The sequence below is a fragment of the Triturus cristatus genome, chromosome 5_1 (genome assembly GCF_964204655.1).
Source record: "Triturus cristatus chromosome 5_1, aTriCri1.1, whole genome shotgun sequence".
In the NCBI taxonomy this organism is placed as follows: Eukaryota; Metazoa; Chordata; class Amphibia; order Caudata; family Salamandridae; genus Triturus; species Triturus cristatus.
Window position 1 is genome coordinate 97,883,919 of NC_140587.1, and position 18,437 is coordinate 97,902,355.

The 18,437-nt window shown below is 52.9% G+C and overlaps 1 protein-coding gene across 2 annotated transcripts in view; it reads right to left on the reverse strand.

Moving 5' to 3' along the window:
• Positions 1 to 18,437, reverse strand: part of MROH1 (maestro heat like repeat family member 1) — a 2,508,022-nt gene that overhangs the window by 350,548 nt on the left and 2,139,037 nt on the right. The window lies entirely within an intron of this gene.

Sequence of the window (18,437 nt, forward strand, 5' to 3'; positions counted from 1 at the left end):
CCATTTTTTCCGTGCCCCCGAGGCGCACAGGTGGACCAACGACAGATTCAAAGTATATACAGTATACAATATACAATCAAATATATATAGTACATAAACAAAAGGAACGCTAAAGAACATAATCATTTCCTAAAATTGTACCAGAAAGCATAACAACATCTCAAGCAAGACATCTTTTAAGGTATACAAAGGTGGACAACGGGGAGGCGGGTGGGCCAGTGAGGAATCCACAGGCAGATACTGTATCCACCAGAAAAAGCGTTACCGAAGGTAAGTAACTTGTTCTTCTGATGGATACATCTGCCAGTGGATTCCTCACCTTGTGAATAGATTCCCACAGCAGTCCCCACTCCCGGAGGAGGGTGTCCACCTTCCTATACCAGAAAGTCTTGCAAGACAGAGCGCCCGAAGTGGCCCTCCCTCCTCATCTCAGAGTCCAAGCAATAATGCTTTGCGAAAGTATGTAGGGAGGCCCAAGTCGCGGCCTTACAAATATCTGCCACAGGAACACTCCTGGCCAAAGCAGATGTTTCTGATTTAGCTCTAGTTGAATGAGCCCTAATACCCTCAGGAGGAACCTTACCAGTCAGGGCATAGCAGATCTTGATGGCAAGGATCATCCATCTCGATAAAGTGCGCTTGTGCACAGATCCTCCTTTAGAATGACCAACATAACCCACGAAGAGCTGATCGTCCAGACGAAAGTCTTTCGTTCTATCCAAGTAAAAGCTCACAGCTCTCTTTGGGTCCAGGCGGTGAAGTCTTTCCTCCTCTTTGGAGGGATGAGGAGGTGGATAAAAAACAGGGAGAGTAATAGACTGCCCCAAATGAAACGGAGTAACTACTTTAGGCAGGAAAGCAGCCCTGGTCCTAAGTACCATCCTTTCAGCATGTAATGTTAAAAAAGGGGGTTTAGAACTAAGAGCTTGAAGCTTACTCACCCTCCTTGCCGAGGTTATGGCTACAAGAAAGACCGTCTTAAAGGACAAAAGCCTCAGAGGACAGCTATGAAGAGGCTCAAACGGGGACCCCATCAGAAAAGTTAAGACAAGATTAAGGTCCCACTGTGGCATTACAAAAGGAGTAGGAGGAAACTTGTTTGTAAGGCCCTTGATAAACCTTAGTACAATCGGATATTTAAATAATGACAGTTGATCAGGAAGACATAGAAAAGCCGATAAGGCCGAAAGATAGCCCTTGACCGTGGCCACAGCACAGCCCTGCTGAGCCAAGGAAAGAGCAAACTGAAGCACATCAGAAAGATGGGCTTTTAAAGGGTCAATGGACCTCTCTCCACACCATTTAACAAACTTAGACCACCTATATGAGTAAACGGACTTGGTGGAGTGTCGCCTGGCCGATAAAATAACATCCACCACATCTGGCGGGAGAGAGAAGGAATTCAGGTTGCCCCGTTCAATCTCCAGGCATGAAGGTGTAAGCTCTGGAGGTGGGGGTGTAGAACCTGCCCCTCCGACTGCGAGAGGAGGTCTGCCCTCAGAGGGAGACGGAGCGGAGGGCACGAGGAGAGGTGGAGAAGATCTGTATACCACACCCTTCTTGGCCAATCCGGGGCGACCAAAATAACTTGGGCCCGGTTTTGGCGAATCTTCCTCAGAACCCGAGGAATCAAGGGTATGGGAGGAAACGCGTAAAGGAGTTGCGAGCCCCAACTCAACTGAAACGTGTCCCCCAACGCCCCCTGCATCGGAAACTGGAGACTGCAGAATGACGGGCAGTGCGCGTTCTCGCGGGTGGCGAACAGGTCCACCCGAGGGGTTCCCCACATCCGAAAGACGGAGCCTGAAAGAAGAAGTTGCTGACAGGCGACCAGTGACGATGTTCAGCGAGATCCAAGCCTGGATCGGTGATGAAGGAAACCTGAAAGCAGAGGGGACTCAGTTCTCAACCGCTAGCCAGCGATCGTGTGGGCACCAGGAGGGTACCGGCTGAAGTCACCTCGACCAGGTGAGGGGATGACGTTGGACTCGGCTGTTCCTCGGACCAGGAGGCACGGCGGCGACCAGGATGGAGGGCGAGCTGTCCCACGCAGGTGTCTGCTGTCGATGATGCTGGGCCCAGGAATGGGGCAGCAGGTCTTGGCAGTGGCAAGCCCACGCGGTGGAGTCAAGATGGCGTCTGGAGTGGACCAGGAGGGTCCGTGGTACTCATCTGTTGAAGGGGAGCAAGAGCCAGTCTGGAGCAACCAGACTAGTGATGAAACAATCTTGGTGCGTCGTGAAGAGGGCCACAAGCCGGTCGGCAAGTGGTCGGACAACGCGGTGAACAGCAAGGAGCGGAAGGGCCCCCACGCAGATCTCGTGGATGCTGGGGAGGCAGACTTCGGTGCTGGAGCTGCTCAGGGTTAGGGCTTCTCAAACCCTAGGTGCACTCACTCGAGGGTCCCTCGGTGGGCGTGCTAGATAAGCGTCGTGCAGGTTCTGAAGATGGCCGGTCCCGCAGGTCTCGTCACACCTACGACTCTCAGCTGGGCTGATGATGTAGGTAAAAGGTCAGAGATGGCAGGGAACTCGGGTCTCGTCGAGCTGGGCAGTCTTGATCCGTAGGAGAGACTTACAGCAACCCGCAAGCGCTTAGGTGGTGCCTGCTGGTGCAGGGTGGCTACTCCTTAGCCACAAGGGAGAGTCTTCAGAAATAGTCCAGAGTTCCTTTCGTGGAAAGTAGTTCAAGATTCAGAATTATCCAATTTGGGAAGGGGACTCGCTCCTACCTTTATTCTAAGAAAAGGGGCTGGCCCGTGACTAGGTCCTACCTATGGGTGGAGCCAGGAGGGGGGTGGTGACACCCCTATCCTTTGTCCGGCTTTGCCCCGGCTCAGGGGCAGGGTTGCCCCCGAAACTGGTTTGAGCCGGGCTATGCACAGTGAGCACCGGGGTGCCACTGGCAATCACCTTCCTTTCAGCCCTGCCTACCTGGGATACACAAACCCTGTCTGGGATGGTGCTAACACCGCCCTAGACAGGAAACCCTTTGTCCAAGCTCCCCTCGCTGGAAGGTCTCCCAGCAGCAGGAGGTCAGACTTGTGTCTGGTGGCAGCATCCATTTTGTGATGCTGAGGCTTGAGTCAACTTTAACCGGGGTTCAAGGTTACTTCCATGTCGTGCCCCTTTAAAGGGGGGAATGCTAACCCCGTCGCCAGGACTGGCGAGGGGTTCGTATTCCAATTCGTATGACACCTTACTCGACATGTGTAGGTGATGCGATGCCCAAGTTAGCAAATAACCGCAAGGATTATAATGCATTAAAAGTAGTTGGCCCGCGTCACCATGGAACAGCTATTAGGACTTGGTTCCGCAAGCCGTCGACGGGCTCAGCTCGCGCCAGGGCACCGTCCCACATGATTCCCTGCACTCTGCCTTCAGGATTGATAAGGCCTGCCATAGGAGTGACTGATAGGAATCCATGTGTCCATTTTAGGGTTAGGTGTAGGAATACTACACCTACAGCAACGGGTGATTACACCACTTTGCCCCAGCTGTCATGCAGCCAGTTGTGTCAGATTTGGGCGGCCATCCAGGGGTGGCATAATACATGCTGCAGCCCCTGGTAGGCCCTGGGTACACCGATGCCCTGGATACCTGTGGTATGCTGAGACAGGGACTGACAAGGCGGCCCAGTTCCAATTAGTGGATGCACCTAATGTACATGTGTGTTAATTTCGAGAGAGAACAGCTAGGCTGTGGGTCTGATTGGCAGGCCCACAGCCGGGGAAAGTCGTAAACCAATGAAGCAAAAGCAAAAAATCTGGGTGATCATAGGATTGCAGACCCTACTCTCCTACATGACCCCCCCCCCCAAACTTTGGGACAATAAGCTAACCTTGACCAGGTGAGTCTTCTTGCTCTAAGTGGAAATACCTGGAGAGCCCATCTGCATTGCCATGATCAGTGCCAGGTCTATGCTCCACTGTGAAGTCCATCCCCTGTAGGGAAATGGACCACCTAAGTAGTTTGGGGTTTTCACCCTTCATTTGATTTAGCCACAAGAGGGGCTTATGGTCGGTCTGAATCTTGAAGTGAGTGCCAAACAAGTATGGCCTCAACTTCTTCAGGGCCCAAACCACAGAAAAGGCCTCCCTCTCAATAGCTGACCAATTCTTCTCTCTGGGGGTCAGCCTCCTGCTAATAAAAGCTATGGGCTGGTCATGACCATCAAAATTCAGTTGAGATAGAACAGCTCCCACACCCAGCTCCGAAGCGTCTGTTTGGACAATGAATGGTCTGGAGTAGTCTGGACTCTTTAGGATAGGTGCTGTGCACATGGCCTGCTTTAGGTCATCGAATGCCTTCTGACAGCTTGCTGTCCACTGAACTTTTTTTGGCATCTTTTTACTTGTCAGGTCGTTTAGCGGGGTCACAATGGATCCATAATTTCTGACAAATTTCCGGTAATAACCAGTCAGGCCCAAGAAAGCTCGAACCTGAGTCTGGGTGGTTGGAGGAGCCCAGTCCTGGATGGCCTGTATTTTGCTCTCCAATGGCTGAACCTGGCCTCCACCTACAAGGTGGCCCAGGTATACAACCTGTGTCTGCCCTATCTGGCACTTAGTGGCCTTGATAGTGAGGCCTGCCTTTTGCAGGGCCTCTAACACTTTCCTCAGGTGGACCAGGTGATCCTCCCAGGTGGAGCTAAAGACAGCGATATCGTCCAGATACGCCGCACAGAAGTCGTCCAACCCAGTGAGAACTCGATTCACCAGCCTTTGGAAGGTGGCAGGCGCATTTTTCAAACCAAAGGGCATTACCACGAACTGATAATGCCCACCCGGGGTAGAAAATGCTGTTTTGGGCTTGGCCTCCTCAGCTAACCTGATTTGCCAATACCCAGCTGTCAGGTCAAACGTACTTAAGTAGCTGGCCGAAGCCAACCGGTCGATAAGTTCGTCTGCTCTTGGTATCGGGTGGGCGTCAGTCTTAGTGACTGCATTGAGACCTCTGTAGTCCACGCAAAACCTCATCTCTTTCTTACCGCCCTGGGGGTGAGGTTTCGGCACGAGAACTACGGGACTAGCCCAGGGGCTGTCCGAGGGTTCAATGACTCCCAGCTCCAACATTTTCTGCACCTCTGTCTTGATGCAGTCTCTGACATGATCAGGTTGCCGATAGATTTTACTCTTTACGGGCAGACTGTCCCCAGTGTCGACCTCATGGGTACACCAATTGGTCTGACTGGGCGTCAGAGAGAACATATGTCGAAAGGATTGAAGAACCTGTTTACAATCCTTCTGTTGATGTTCAGAGAGGCTGCCACAAAAGACAACACCATCTACTGACCCATCGTCAGGGTTCTGAGAGAGCAGGTCCGGGAGAGGGTCACTCTCCTCCTCCTGTCCCTCATCTGTGGCCATGAGCAAGCCCATGCCCTCCCTGTCGACATATGCCTTGAGCCTGTTTACATGGAGCACCCTGTGGGGGCTCCGGGGAGTTCCCAGGTCTACCAGGTAGGTGACCTCTCCCTTTTGCTCAATGATCGTGTGGGGCCCAGACCATTTGTCTTTGAGTGCTGCTGGGGCCACTGGCTCCAGCACCCACACCTTCTGTCCAGGCTGATACACAGTCAGGACAGCCTTTTGGTCGTGCCAAGCTTTTTGTAATTCTTGGCTCGCCTCAAGGTTTTTAGATGCCTTTTCCATGTACTCCGCCATCCGCGAGCGGAGACCGAGCACATAGTCCACAATGTTCGATGCCGGCTTTCTGAGAGGTCTCTCCCATCCTTCTTTTACCAAACAAAGGGGTCCCCTTACAGGATGCCCGAACAGAAGCTCAAAAGGGCTGTAGCCAACCCCCTTCTGCGGGACCTCTCTGTAGGCGAACAAGAGGCAGGGTATCAGGACATCCCATCTCCGCCTAAGCTTTTCAGGTAGTCCGTGAATCATCCCTTTTAGGGTCCTGTTGAATCTCTCAACAAGCCCATTGCATTGTGGGTGATAGGGTGTGGTGAACTTGTAGTTGACACCACACTCCTTCCACATTGCAGTCAGATATCCCGACATAAAGTTTGCACCTCTGTCTGAGACGACCTCCTTAGGGAAGCCCACTCTGGAGAACACTCCAACTAGGGCCCGTGCCACCACAGGTGCTGTAGTGGTCCTAAGGGGAATAGCTTCAGGATACCTGGTGGCGTGGTCCACCACCACCAGTATAAACTTGTACCCTGATGCTGTCTGGGGTTCCATTGGTCCGACAATGTCGATCCCCACTCGTTCAAAGGGTACCCCCACCACCGGTAGTGGTATGAGGGGGGCCTTTGTCGTGCCACCTGACTTACCACTGGCTTGGCAAGTGACACAGGAGCGGCAAAACTCCTTCGTATCTTCGGACATGTGGGGCCAGTGAAAGTGTGGAACAATTCTGTCCCAAGTCTTATTCTGGCCTAAGTGACCTGCAAGGGGAATCTCGTGGGCCAAGGTAAGAAGGAAACCTCTCAGAGACAAGGGGATGACCAGCCTCCTGGTCGCGCCAGGTTTGGGGTCTCTTGCCTCAGAGTACAGGAGTCCATCGTCCCAGTACACTTTGTGGGTACCTGTGGCGTTCCCTGCAGCCTCAGCAGCAGCCTGCTGTCTGAGGGGTTCAAGTGAGGGGCAGTCTAACTGTGCCTTCCCCAGGTCTTCCCTGGAGGGTCCCCCTGAGCCCAGAAACTCAACCTGACCAGGTTCAAGCTCTTTCGGCTCAGTTTCCCTCAGTTCTTTAAGGTCAGCCTCCTCAGAGACTTGATCCACGACCTGAGGCAAGGGGGAAGGCGAAGCCTTACCCTTACTGCTCCTCTTCTTGGAAGGTGTCTGGTCCGTTCTTCCAGGATCCAGCACCTGTTCAGTGGGGCATCTTTTGGCCTGTGACCTGGTCACAGCAAGGACATGTGCTGGCAAGCCTAACATTTCCATGTGAGTCCTCTGCTCCACTTCTGACCATTGTGACGTTTCCAAATCATTGCCCAACAGACATTCTACGGGGAGGTCTGAACTAACCACAACCTTTTTCGGGCCTCTTACCCCTCCCCAGGAGAAATCAACAACTGCCATACTGTGATTGGTAGTGACGTTGCTGGCATTGGTCACTAGGTAATCGGTACCTAGCATGATCTGTCCAGGGTCCACAAAGTTAGGCGTCACCATGGTGACACTGGCACAAGTGTCCCTGTAGGCCTGAGCCATTTTTCCATTGATCAAAGGTGTCTGTCTGTATTTGCCCAAAGTATTGGGACTGGCATCAGGGGACATATCCATATCCCCTGTACAGACAAGGACGGCCTGAGTGAGCATGCTGACTAAGTCGTCACTCCCCTCGGTTCCCAAGGTTAACCCAACTAATGCCTTGGGAGGCGCACTACCACTGCTGACTGTACTAGGGGGTGCAGGTGCCTTAGGGGCTGCAGTGGCAGGAGTTTGCCCTCCTTTCTTGGTGCACTCACTAAACCAGTGAGTCTTACTTTTACAGTATTGGCACCACCTTTTTGACTGGCCTTCTTGAGTCTTCTTCTTCTGTGAAGCCTGACCCCCACCCTCTTTGGTTTGTTGGGGACCTGTCGAAGACTTCTGGTCATTTTGTTCGTTCTTGTTACTACCCTTTTGGTCTGCTTTCTTCTGACCACCCTGGTTCTGGTTCTGGTTCTGCTTGACCCTTGTTCTGACCCATCTGTCTGCCTTCTTTCCCAATTCTTGGGGAGAGGTCAGATCCGAGTCGACAAGGTGCTGATGCAACAATTGGTTCTGACAGTTGTTTAAAATCTGTTCTCGCATGATAAGATTGTACAATCCTGTGTAATCAGTAACCTTGCTACCCAGCAACCAGCCTTCTAAAGCCTTAGTGGCACAATCGACAAAGTCAGTCCAATCCTGAGACTGAATTTTCTGGGTGTCTCGGAACAGCACCCGGTACTGTTCCGTGGTTAAGCCGAACCCATCAATCAGTGTGTTCTTCAGGACTTGGTAGTTGTTAGCATCCTCAGCTCTTGTAGTGAGGAGCTTGTCCCTTCCTTTACCTTCAAAGGAAAGCCACAGTATAGCTGCCCATTGACTTGGGGGGACGCACTGGACAGTGCAGGCCCTCTCCAAAGCAGTGATCCACTTGTGGATGTCGTCCCCTTGTTTAAAGGGGGGCACTATTTTACTCAGGTGTCTAGTGTCTATACCCCTGTCTTTCTCTCTATTGAGAATGCTGCCACCAGTGGGATCTAACCCACTTAATTTCTGCTCTCGGGCCAGGGCAAGTCTTTCTTTGGCGAGGGCAAGTTCTTCCCGCTCGATCCTCAGATTGACTTCCCTCATCTTCGCTTCGTGCTCCCTTCTCTGAGGGGACGTCATTCCTCTCTGAGAAGATGCCTGAGAGACATGTGAATGAACCGATCTGCCAGAGCCTCTGGAGAGAGACCTAGCTCGTCCGTTCCCAAGGTTAGGCCTGCTTGAGCGTGGGCCCGGGGCTCCCCCAGTTCCATTCTCATGCCTGCTTAAGTTGGTCCTTGTAAGCCTGCTGACTACCACTGGACCTTTGTTTGCCTCGTCTTCTGATAACTCCTCCTCGTCCTCTGTGTGGAGGTCGAGGTCTGGGTCACCGAGGGTTCCCTCTAAGGGAGGCATGTTCCCATCAGCACTGGGGGGGACCTGTGTTAGAGGACCTCCTAGCATCGTACGCCTCTAAGAGACCTATCAGAATTGCGATGGTAGGGTTGGAACCCTGGTTTAGCTTCCTGGAGGCACACAGTTGTCTCATCTCCTTGAAGCTAAGAGCTGCATATCGTGACACGACCTGTGGAGGGTCACTGACCACTAAGGGAGTCTCCGCAGACTCTCCGTGGACCGACATGCTTTTCTAGTGAGGTGTAAGTGATGCACCTACCTACACTATGTGTTTACCTACTGAGCCCTTGCTAAGAGTTGTAGTCAGGGTGTGCTAAGCCCTGTTACACTACAACAGCCGGTTCAGTAGAACTCGGAGTATTCTAAGTTAAGTTATATGTACCTGGGTACTTATGTGATCTTTCACTTCGATATTCTTAGGATACGTGTGTGATAAAACAACAGCAAGCTCAAATCCCAACCGCTGCTCACCAATGTGAGAAGTTGGCCTGATATGTAGTGCTCACTATTCTAGTGATCACTGTGTATCATTCCAAACGACCCTTATTGATGATTGGTTGTAAGTCAACCTTATAGACCAGCTATCCTAGTAGCGTGGATACGAGCAGTCTTAGGCTAAACTCTAGAGGGCGTGTTAAGCCAGCTGTTTTACCACCACATTTACCCCTTGAACACCACGTGAAAGGACACCACACAAGTTGTTATGAAAATAAAGGATATTTATTTATAACAAGACTACCCTGGCTCTTTATGAGTCAGGGAGCTAAGCACACTACAAAACTCTTACGAAAATACTTCAGGTTGCACAATTTACACAAATGCCCGAGGGGCACGAGAAACCATATACACTAACAGTGAAATGCGAATGGTTAGAGTCTGGAGTTACTGATTCCGGAGTGATCCGATCCGATCAGTGGGACTAAACGAAAAAGGAACTGGACACTTGTAGAGCGAACCTGCGATGGAGCACCGAAATGCTCAAGTTACCTAGCCCAGAGGCTGCGGCTGCGGGAGGTTCGGCAAGATGTCGGGAGTCCTCGTTGTAGTCTCAGGAGCCTGAAAGAAGAAGTTGCTGGCAGGCGACCAGTGACGATGTTCAGCGAGATCCAAGCCTGGATCGGTGATGAAGGAAACCTGAAAGCAGAGGGGACTCAGTTCTCAACCGCTAGCCAGCGATCGTGTGGGCACCAGGAGGGTACCGGCGAAAGTCACCTCGACCAGGTGAGGGGATGACGTCGGACTCGGCTGTTCCTCGGACCAGGAGGCACGGCGGCGACCAGGATGGAGGGCGAGCTGTCCCACGCAGGTGTCTGCTGTCGATGATGCTGGGCCCAGGAATGGGGCAGCAGGTCTTGGCAGTGGCAAGCCCACGCGGTGGAGTAAAGATGGCGTCTGGAGTGGACCAGGAGGGTCCGTGGTACTCCTCTGTTGAAGGGGAGCAAGAGCCAGTCTGGAGCAACCAGACTAGTGATGAAACAATCTTGGTGCGTCGTGAAGAGGGCCACAAGCCGGTCGGCAAGTGGTCGGACAACGCGGTGAACAGCAAGGAGCGGAAGGGCCCCCACGCAGATCTCGTGGATGCTGGGGAGGCAGACTTCGGTGCTGGAGCTGCTCAGGGTTAGGGCTTCTCAAACCCTAGGTGCACTCACTCGAGGGTCCCTCGGTGGGCGTGCTAGATAAGCGTCGTGCAGGTTCTGAAGATGGCCGGTCCCGCAGGTCTCGTCACACCTACGACTCTCAGCTGGGCTGATGATGTAGGTAAAAGGTCAGAGATGGCAGGGAACTCGGGTCTCGTCGAGCTGGGCAGTCTTGATCCGTAGGAGAGACTTACAGCAACCCGCAAGCGCTTAGGTGGTGCCTGCTGGTGCAGGGTGGCTACTCCTTAGCCACAAGGGAGAGTCTTCAGAAATAGTCCAGAGTTCCTTTCGTGGAAAGTAGTTCAAGATTCAGAATTATCCAATTTGGGAAGGGGACTCGCTCCTACCTTTATTCTAAGAAAAGGGGCTGGCCCGTGACTAGGTCCTACCTATGGGTGGAGCCAGGAGGGGGGTGGTGACACCCCTATCCTTTGTCCGGCTTTGCCCCGGCTCAGGGGCAGGGTTGCCCCCGAAACTGGTTTGAGCCGGGCTATGCACAGTGAGCACCGGGGTGCCACTGGCAATCACCTTCCTTTCAGCCCTGCCTACCTGGGATACACAAACCCTGTCTGGGATGGTGCTAACACCGCCCTCGACAGGAAACCCTTTGTCCAAGCTCCCCTCGCTGGAAGGTCTCCCAGCAGCAGGAGGTCAGACTTGTGTCTGGTGGCAGCATCCATTTTGTGATGCTGAGGCTTGAGTCAACTTTAACCGGGGTTCAAGGTTACTTCCATGTCGTGCCCCTCTAAAGGGGGGAATGCTAACCCCGTCGCCAGGACTGGCGAGGGGTTCGTATTCCAATTCGTATGACACCTTACTCGACATGTGTAGGTGATGCGATGCCCAAGTTAGCAAATAACCGCAAGGATTATAATGCATTAAAAGTAGTTGGCCCGCGTCACCATGGAACGGCTATTAGGACTTGGTTCCGCAAGCCGTCGACGGGCTCAGCTCGCGCCAGGGCACCGTCCCACATGATTCCCTGCACTCTGCCTTCAGGATTGATAAGGCCTGCCATAGGAGTGACTGATAGGAATCCATGTGTCCATTTTAGGGTTAGGTGTAGGAATACTACACCTACAGCAACGGGTGATTACACCACTTTGCCCCAGCTGTCATGCAGCCAGTTGTGTCAGATTTGGGCGGCCATCCAGGGGTGGCATAATACATGCTGCAGCCCCTGGTAGGCCCTGGGTACACCGATGCCCTGGATACCTGTGGTATGCTGAGACAGGGACTAACAAGGCGGCCCAGTTCCAATTAGTGGATGCACCTAATGTACATGTGTGTTAATTTCGAGAGAGAACAGCTAGGCTGTGGGTCTGATTGGCAGGCCCACAGCCGGGGAAAGTCGTAAACCAATGAAGCAAAAGCAAAAAATCTGGGTGATCATAGGATTGCAGACCCTACTCTCCTACAGTCTCCTCGATGCAACTGAGGGTAAATCTGATGCAGGGACAACATACGAAACTTTTCTCTGCGGATCCACTTGTTTGCTTGACGCAGATCTAGAATAGGCCTGAACTCGTTCTTGTCCTTTTTTCTGACGAGAAAGAACCTTGAGTAAAGACCTTTTCCTTTTTGCCTCAAAGGAACAGTTAATATCGCCTTCTTCTTTAACAGAATGTCCGCCTCCCCCTGGAGCTCTCGCACCATGTAGGGAGAGCGCACTGGTGGAATCTGTGGAGGCGGGCTGGTGAAACGAAGACTGTACCCATTGCAAACAATATTCAGCACCCACTTGTCCTGAGTTATTGTTCTCCACTCTGCCAGGTAGTATTGAATACTTCCCCCCACCGGAGCGGGTAACGGATGAGGGGGAAGTGACCTTTCAGGGCTTCGACCCGGCCGGGCCTTTGTTCCCCGACGAGGATTGATGCTGACCTCTGCCCCTCTGGCGCTTTAAAGGACTGCCTCGGGAACTGTTGTTGTTGCTGGTGTTGGTGTTGTTGTTGACCAGACTGACGCCCTTGGCCGCGTTGTTTAGAATACCGCCTGCCATAGGAACGGAATGACCTCTTCTGGTCCTTGGGTTTTTCAAACCCCACGGCCTTCAGGGTTTCTGCTTCGGCCTTCATGCGGGCCATTTCGTCATCCGCATGAGACCCGAACAACGTCGTGCCAGAGAAAGGCAAGTTAGCAATCTTTTGCTGCGCTTCAGGCTTTAGAGAGGTAAGCCTCAGCCAGGAATGTCTCCTCATGTGTACTCCATGACAGTACCCATGGGCCGCCAGCAACGATACATCCCCCGCTGCACTGATGATCTGGTTGGAGACCATCATGCCCTCATTCAACACCTCCTGGAAGTCCTCCCGTTTATCCCTAGGTAGGGAGGCAGCAAACTGTTGCAGGGAGTCCCAAAGTGATCGGTCATAGCGACCCAGCAGAGCGGAGGCGCTAGCAGCCTTCATAGTCGTGGCCGACGTAGAGCACATTCTCCTCCCCAAGGAGTCCATCTTGCGACTCTCCTTATCCGGAGGAGCCGTGGAAGAGGGCGTCGTGGAGTGTTGTTTCCGCGCCACAACCACAATGACAGAGTCCGGGGGAGGGTCCACCCTGAGGAACGCCGGGTCCGAATCAGGGGCCCTGTACTTTTTCTGCAACCGTGAGGGGGCAGACTTCACCACGGCTGGTGTCAAGAAGACCTCCATGGCTGGTTCCTCCAAACCTGGCACCAAAGGAAGGAGGGGGCGTGACAGGTGAGCCTTGTGCAATGTCTCAAATATCACATGTAGGAGAGTAGGGTCTGCTTTCTATGTTCACCCCCACTTTTTGCTTTTGCTTTACTGGTTTTCGACTTAGATGTGGCTGTGGGCCTGCTGACCAGACCCACAGCCCTGCTGTTCTCTCTCTAAATTGATACTATGTACTTTAGGTGCATAACCCATTTGGATAGGATCACCTTATTGGCCCCTGTACAGTGTACCCTAGGTACCCAGGGCATAGGTGTACCCTAGGCCTACCAGGGGCTGCAGCATGTATTATGCCACCCCTGGCCTGGCCTTCCATTATGACACAACTGGCTGATCACTCAGCTGGGGCAAGGTTGTGTAATCACTCCTTGCTTAGGTGTAGTATTCCTATACCTAACTTACATATAGACACATGTGTACCTATCAGCCACTCCTATGGCAGGCCTTAACAATCCTGGAGGCAGAGAGCTTGGTAACATGTGAGATGGTGCTCTAGCATGAGCTGAGCCTGTCTGCAGCTTTCCGAACCATGTCATTATAGCTGTTCTATGATATAGCCTACCATATACTCTTAAAGTGCCTTATAATCTTAAACGGTTATGGTAACTATGGTTTGGCTTGATCGAAGCATGTCGTGTAAGGTGTCTAACACTTTGGAAAAATACCCCCATCCCATTTCTGGGGATGAGGATATTATCCCTCCCTTCTAGAGGGAGAAGACATGTTGTAACCTACTTACCCGGTTAAAGTTAACCAGAGCCCCAGCATCACAAAATGGATGCTGCTGCCACAGACACGAGTCTGACCTCCTGCTGCTGGGAGTGATCCCGGCAAGGGCGGCTTGGACAATAGGTTTCCTGCCTTGGGAGGTGCGAGCACCACCCCAGACAGGCCTTAGTGTATTGGGGCAGGGAGGGATGAAAAGAATGAGACATGCCTGGGGCACACAAGGTGTCCCGTGCATAGTCCAGTTCAAACCGGTGCTGGGGCACTCCAGCCCCAGTCCTGGCGCGAAACTGGACAAAGGGAAGGGGGTGTAACCACCCCCCTCCCAGGTCCCACCCATAAGGCGTGACCTAGCAGGTAACCCAGCCCCCCAGGTTTGGATAAGAGTGGTAGCTGGGCCCCAGGAGATTAGATTATCCTGAACCTGCAACTTGAACAGAAACTCTGGACCTTCGACATTCGACGAAAGAAGAAGACTGAAGAATCTCCCTTGTGGCCAAGGAGTGGCTACCCTGTGCAAACAGGCACCATCAAGAGACTACCCTTTGCTTTGCTGAAGTTCTACGAGGGACCGACTGCAGAGCCCGACCAGAGCCTTGACTTCCAGACTTCTCCGACCCAGATCCACATCCACAGCCGAGCTGAGATCAGTGGAGGCGACGAGAGACGTGGGACGTGGGACCGGCTACCTGGGAAAAGTGGCTAGTATCTTCCAGCGCAGCTTCTGAGGCACCCTCGAAGTTGTGCACCGGGGATTGAGAAGCCCCAACCCCAAGCACCATCTGCACCGAAGATCAGCCCCCCACACTCCACGAGTCCTGCGTGGGGCCCCTTCTGCATTTTCCTGCTTGCCGCGTCTGTCCGGTTGCTTGCCCGTTGGCTAGTGGCCTCTGTGACGACGCATCCAGAAATATTCACTGCTGGTTTGGCTCCTCCAGACTGGCTCCCGCTTCCTTGCAAAAGAGAAGCACCCCAGACCTTCCTGGTCTGCACCAGAAGCAAGTCCTCCGTTCTTCGTGGGTTCCGCTTGCCAAGGCTTGGTGAGTCCTAGTTCAACTTCGACGCCGCCGACAGCAAGAGCCTTCGTGGGACAGCTCGCCTCCTGGTCCTGGTCGTCCTCGACGTTTCCTGGTCCCCGTGGCTGCAGCGACAAGCTTCACCTTCAATCTTCACGACATCGCCTGGTTCCTTCCTGGTTCCACGTGGTCACTGGCTAGTGACCTTGACTCTGTCCCTTCTGCTTGCAGGTCTCCTCTCTTCTTGATCCCAGCCTTGGGATCCACCGGACACTCTTCACTGACTGCCTGTCAGCAACTTTCCTTCAGGCATCCATAGAAGTCCACGACGAAACCCGACGCAAGTTCACACCTATGCACCCGCAGCCCGTGGGCTAGGTAACTTGGGTACTTCGGTGCTCACAAGGGTAGTGACTATCCTAGGGTCTAGTTTCCGAGTCTCGACTCTCTAGCTGCTTCAGAAGTGTCCTTAAACTGTTAATTTCTAACTGCTAGTAATTCTATCGACTTTTACGCATTACGCGTGAGTGTTTCCACTCTGCACCTGAATCCCGTGGGCCTCCCACTTCCTAACTGTTGCTAGTATAGTGTAGCCCCAGCGATTCCCTAGGCCTAGGCCTATCCTATTTCCGTGACAGTGGTCCTTATACCACTTCTTTAGTATATGGTTTGCGTGGCCCCTAGGGCCTAACTGTATTACTTACCTGTGTGACTTAATGTATGCATAAATAAGACTGTGTTGTACTTACCTCTAATCTCATAAAGAGTGCTGAGGGTTTGACTAGAATAAATACACTTTATTTTATATATATATCTGTTGTGGTGTCCTTTCATTTGGTATTCAAGGGATTATATATGGCATCACAGCTGGCTTCACATGCCATTCAGAGCTGGTCTATAAGGTTGACTTTACAACCAATCACCATAAGGGTTGTTTGGACTGATATAAGGTGTACACTAGAACTAGTGACATCATACATCAGGCCAACTTCTCACATCACAGAGTTAGTGGGAACCGGCACTGCCACTGAGATTCCCAATTTCGCCGCCCCCCTCATCAGTACATCCTGGAAAGTGGCAATATCATCCACCGGCGAGATTCTAGTAGGCGGCGTTTCCGACAACGAGGGGGAAAGCCGTCCATTGCCAGATGAGTCCGTATACCTCGTGCCTCTGGAACGAGATCTATATCTCCGTCGTCCATGCCTTATGTGAGTGGACGATCTGTGTCTGCTCCGTGACCTCCGGCGAGATCGAGAGCGTGATCTCAGTCTGCGTAGGGCCTTAGGAATCACCGGTAGCCGAGGAGACGGCGGGAGCTGAGGCACCGGCGGTGGCGGAGGCGGCGTAGGTCGCCTAGGAGCAGGAGGAGGAGGAGGAGGAGGCGGAGGAGGAGGAGGTGGAGGAGGCGTAGGAGGCTTCTGAGGCAGCGGCTGAGGGAGAGGCTGCGGAGTTCCATCACTCCCTGCAGGAGAACCCGGACTAGCACTGTCCGGACTTCCGTCCACCCTTCTCTTCTTGGCGGGCCTATCCCGAGCTGAAGTAAACGAGGGGGAGCGCCCTCTTCTCCTAGATCCACGACTGGATATCGTAATCCCCTTAGAAGTGTTACCCGATGTCCTCGACGTCGAACCAAGCGTCGACCTTGTACGGCTTCTCCTCGCCGTTGACCGCAAACGGCGTCCCCTCGACGTCGAACGGCGGCCCCTCGACGGCGATCTCCTTCGCCTCGACGGCGATCTGTGCCTCGACGGCGATCTCCTTCGCCTCGGTGGCGATCTGTGCCTCGACGGCGATCTGTGCCTCGACGGCGATCTGTGCCTCGACGCCGATCTGTGCCTCGACGCCGATCTGTGCCTCGACGCCGATCTGTGCCTCGACGCCGATCTGTGCCTCGACGCCGATCTGTGCCTCGACGCCGATCTGTGCCTCGACGCCGATCTGTGCCTCGACGCCGATCTGTGCCTCGACGCCTATCTGTGCCTCGACGCCGATCTGTGCCTCGACGCCGATCTGTGCCTCGACGCCGATCTGTGCCTCGACGCCGATCTCCTTCGCCTCGGCGGCAGTCGCCGGTGTCTCAGCGTCGATGTCGTCGGCGTCGATCCATGAGCTGACGGCGAAGGTGACAAGCGGGTTCACCTCGACGGCGAGCTGCGCTGTCTGTGGGGCTCGGTACGACGTCGATGGTGTGTCGACGTCGACTGTGGAATCCTCGACGGCGACCTAGTCCTAGGTCTCACCGGCCCCTCTCTCGACGTCGAACGTCGAGAACGCCGTGATCCAGAGCCCTGGATCGACGGCGAACACACCGGTGCTTTACCTCTCGCCGTCGACGTCATCGCCGTCGAACGCGATCTACCAGCCGGTAGGTGTCGTTTCTGCTCCTTTTTCTGCCCAGAGGTCCCTCCAGTGGCTGAACCATGGGCAGAGGAAGGGGAATGAGATCCTCCATGCCCCGAAGTCCCACCTGTTCTCTGCTTCTCCTGTCCCTGAAGGCGAATCTTCTCTCTGTCTCTCAGGGTTCTCTTGGAGAAGGTCTTGCAGATGTCACATGTAGCAGGGACATGTGAAGATGATAAGCAGAGAATACAGACATCATGTGGGTCCGTCTTGGCCATTTTCCTCCCACACTCAGGGCATTTATCAAATAAAGCCATGCTAAGAGTGGGTCAAACTGCACCAAATTGCAGGATGCAGCAGAGAAAGGCTCTAGACGTCGAATGAACAACTTCTTTTATCAAAAAGAAAACAATTTTTAACCAAATATCCACCCAAAAGGGTAGAGCTCAAGCTCCAGGGTCCTGCTAGCAGGAGCCGGAAAAAAGAACTGAAAGTAACTTGCTTTGGCTGTGCATCCTGGGATACCGGGGGTCTCTGGAGAGTTCCTTAAAGGCACGGTATCCTTTTAGCAGACACATAATGACAGCCTATAGGGCTTGTCTGTCCACCCCTTCCTCTCTATTGTTTAAAGGGATTTTGGTGAAGGGAGTGTGTTACAATAAAGGAACATGTCAGATGTGAATAAAAATGACATTTAAACTTTATTTTGGCTTTGTGTTCGTTTCAGATGAAATGCTGGCCAGTGCAGTCATATTGTTATTAGGCTGTATTATTTTGTCTGTCACTTAAGTGTCTTTGCAGGTTTGCAAACGCAGGACAGCTTAAGAGATATTTTGATTGCTCCGGGGTCCCCGCACATGGGCGGGACTATTCATAGATTATGACTATACACAGAGATCCCCTACTACAGAACTTCGCCTCCCTTTCTTTCAAGGCCTTGGGATTCATCCTTCTGCAGCTGGAACAATCTTCCACGTCGTGGTCAGAAGAAAGGCACCACAAACAATCTTCATGGGGGTCTGTCATTGACATGTGGCTCCCATATCCCCTACAAGGTTTAAAACCCGACTTCCTAGTCGAAGACATGGCAATTTTCTCCAACAGTAACACACTACACGACTAAAAAGTAGCAGTAGAGTGCTGGGAAACCGTTGCGCATCGACGGCGCGGAAAAAAAGGGAACTGACGTCATCACGCCGACGTGGCTCTCTTATGGCTCCGGTGACATCATACGGAGTCGCGAGCAGAGCCGATGCATTATGACGTCGTCCACGTCGGCATAGAGAGCTGGGGAAAAAAGTTCTGTGGAATGCTAGTGCAGGGGATATTCACAAGGTGAGGAATCCACTGGCAGATGTATCTATTAGAAGCTCCCTTACATATCTGGAAGTGGTGAATCGGAAGGCAGAGCACCCTATTTCCCCTTGTT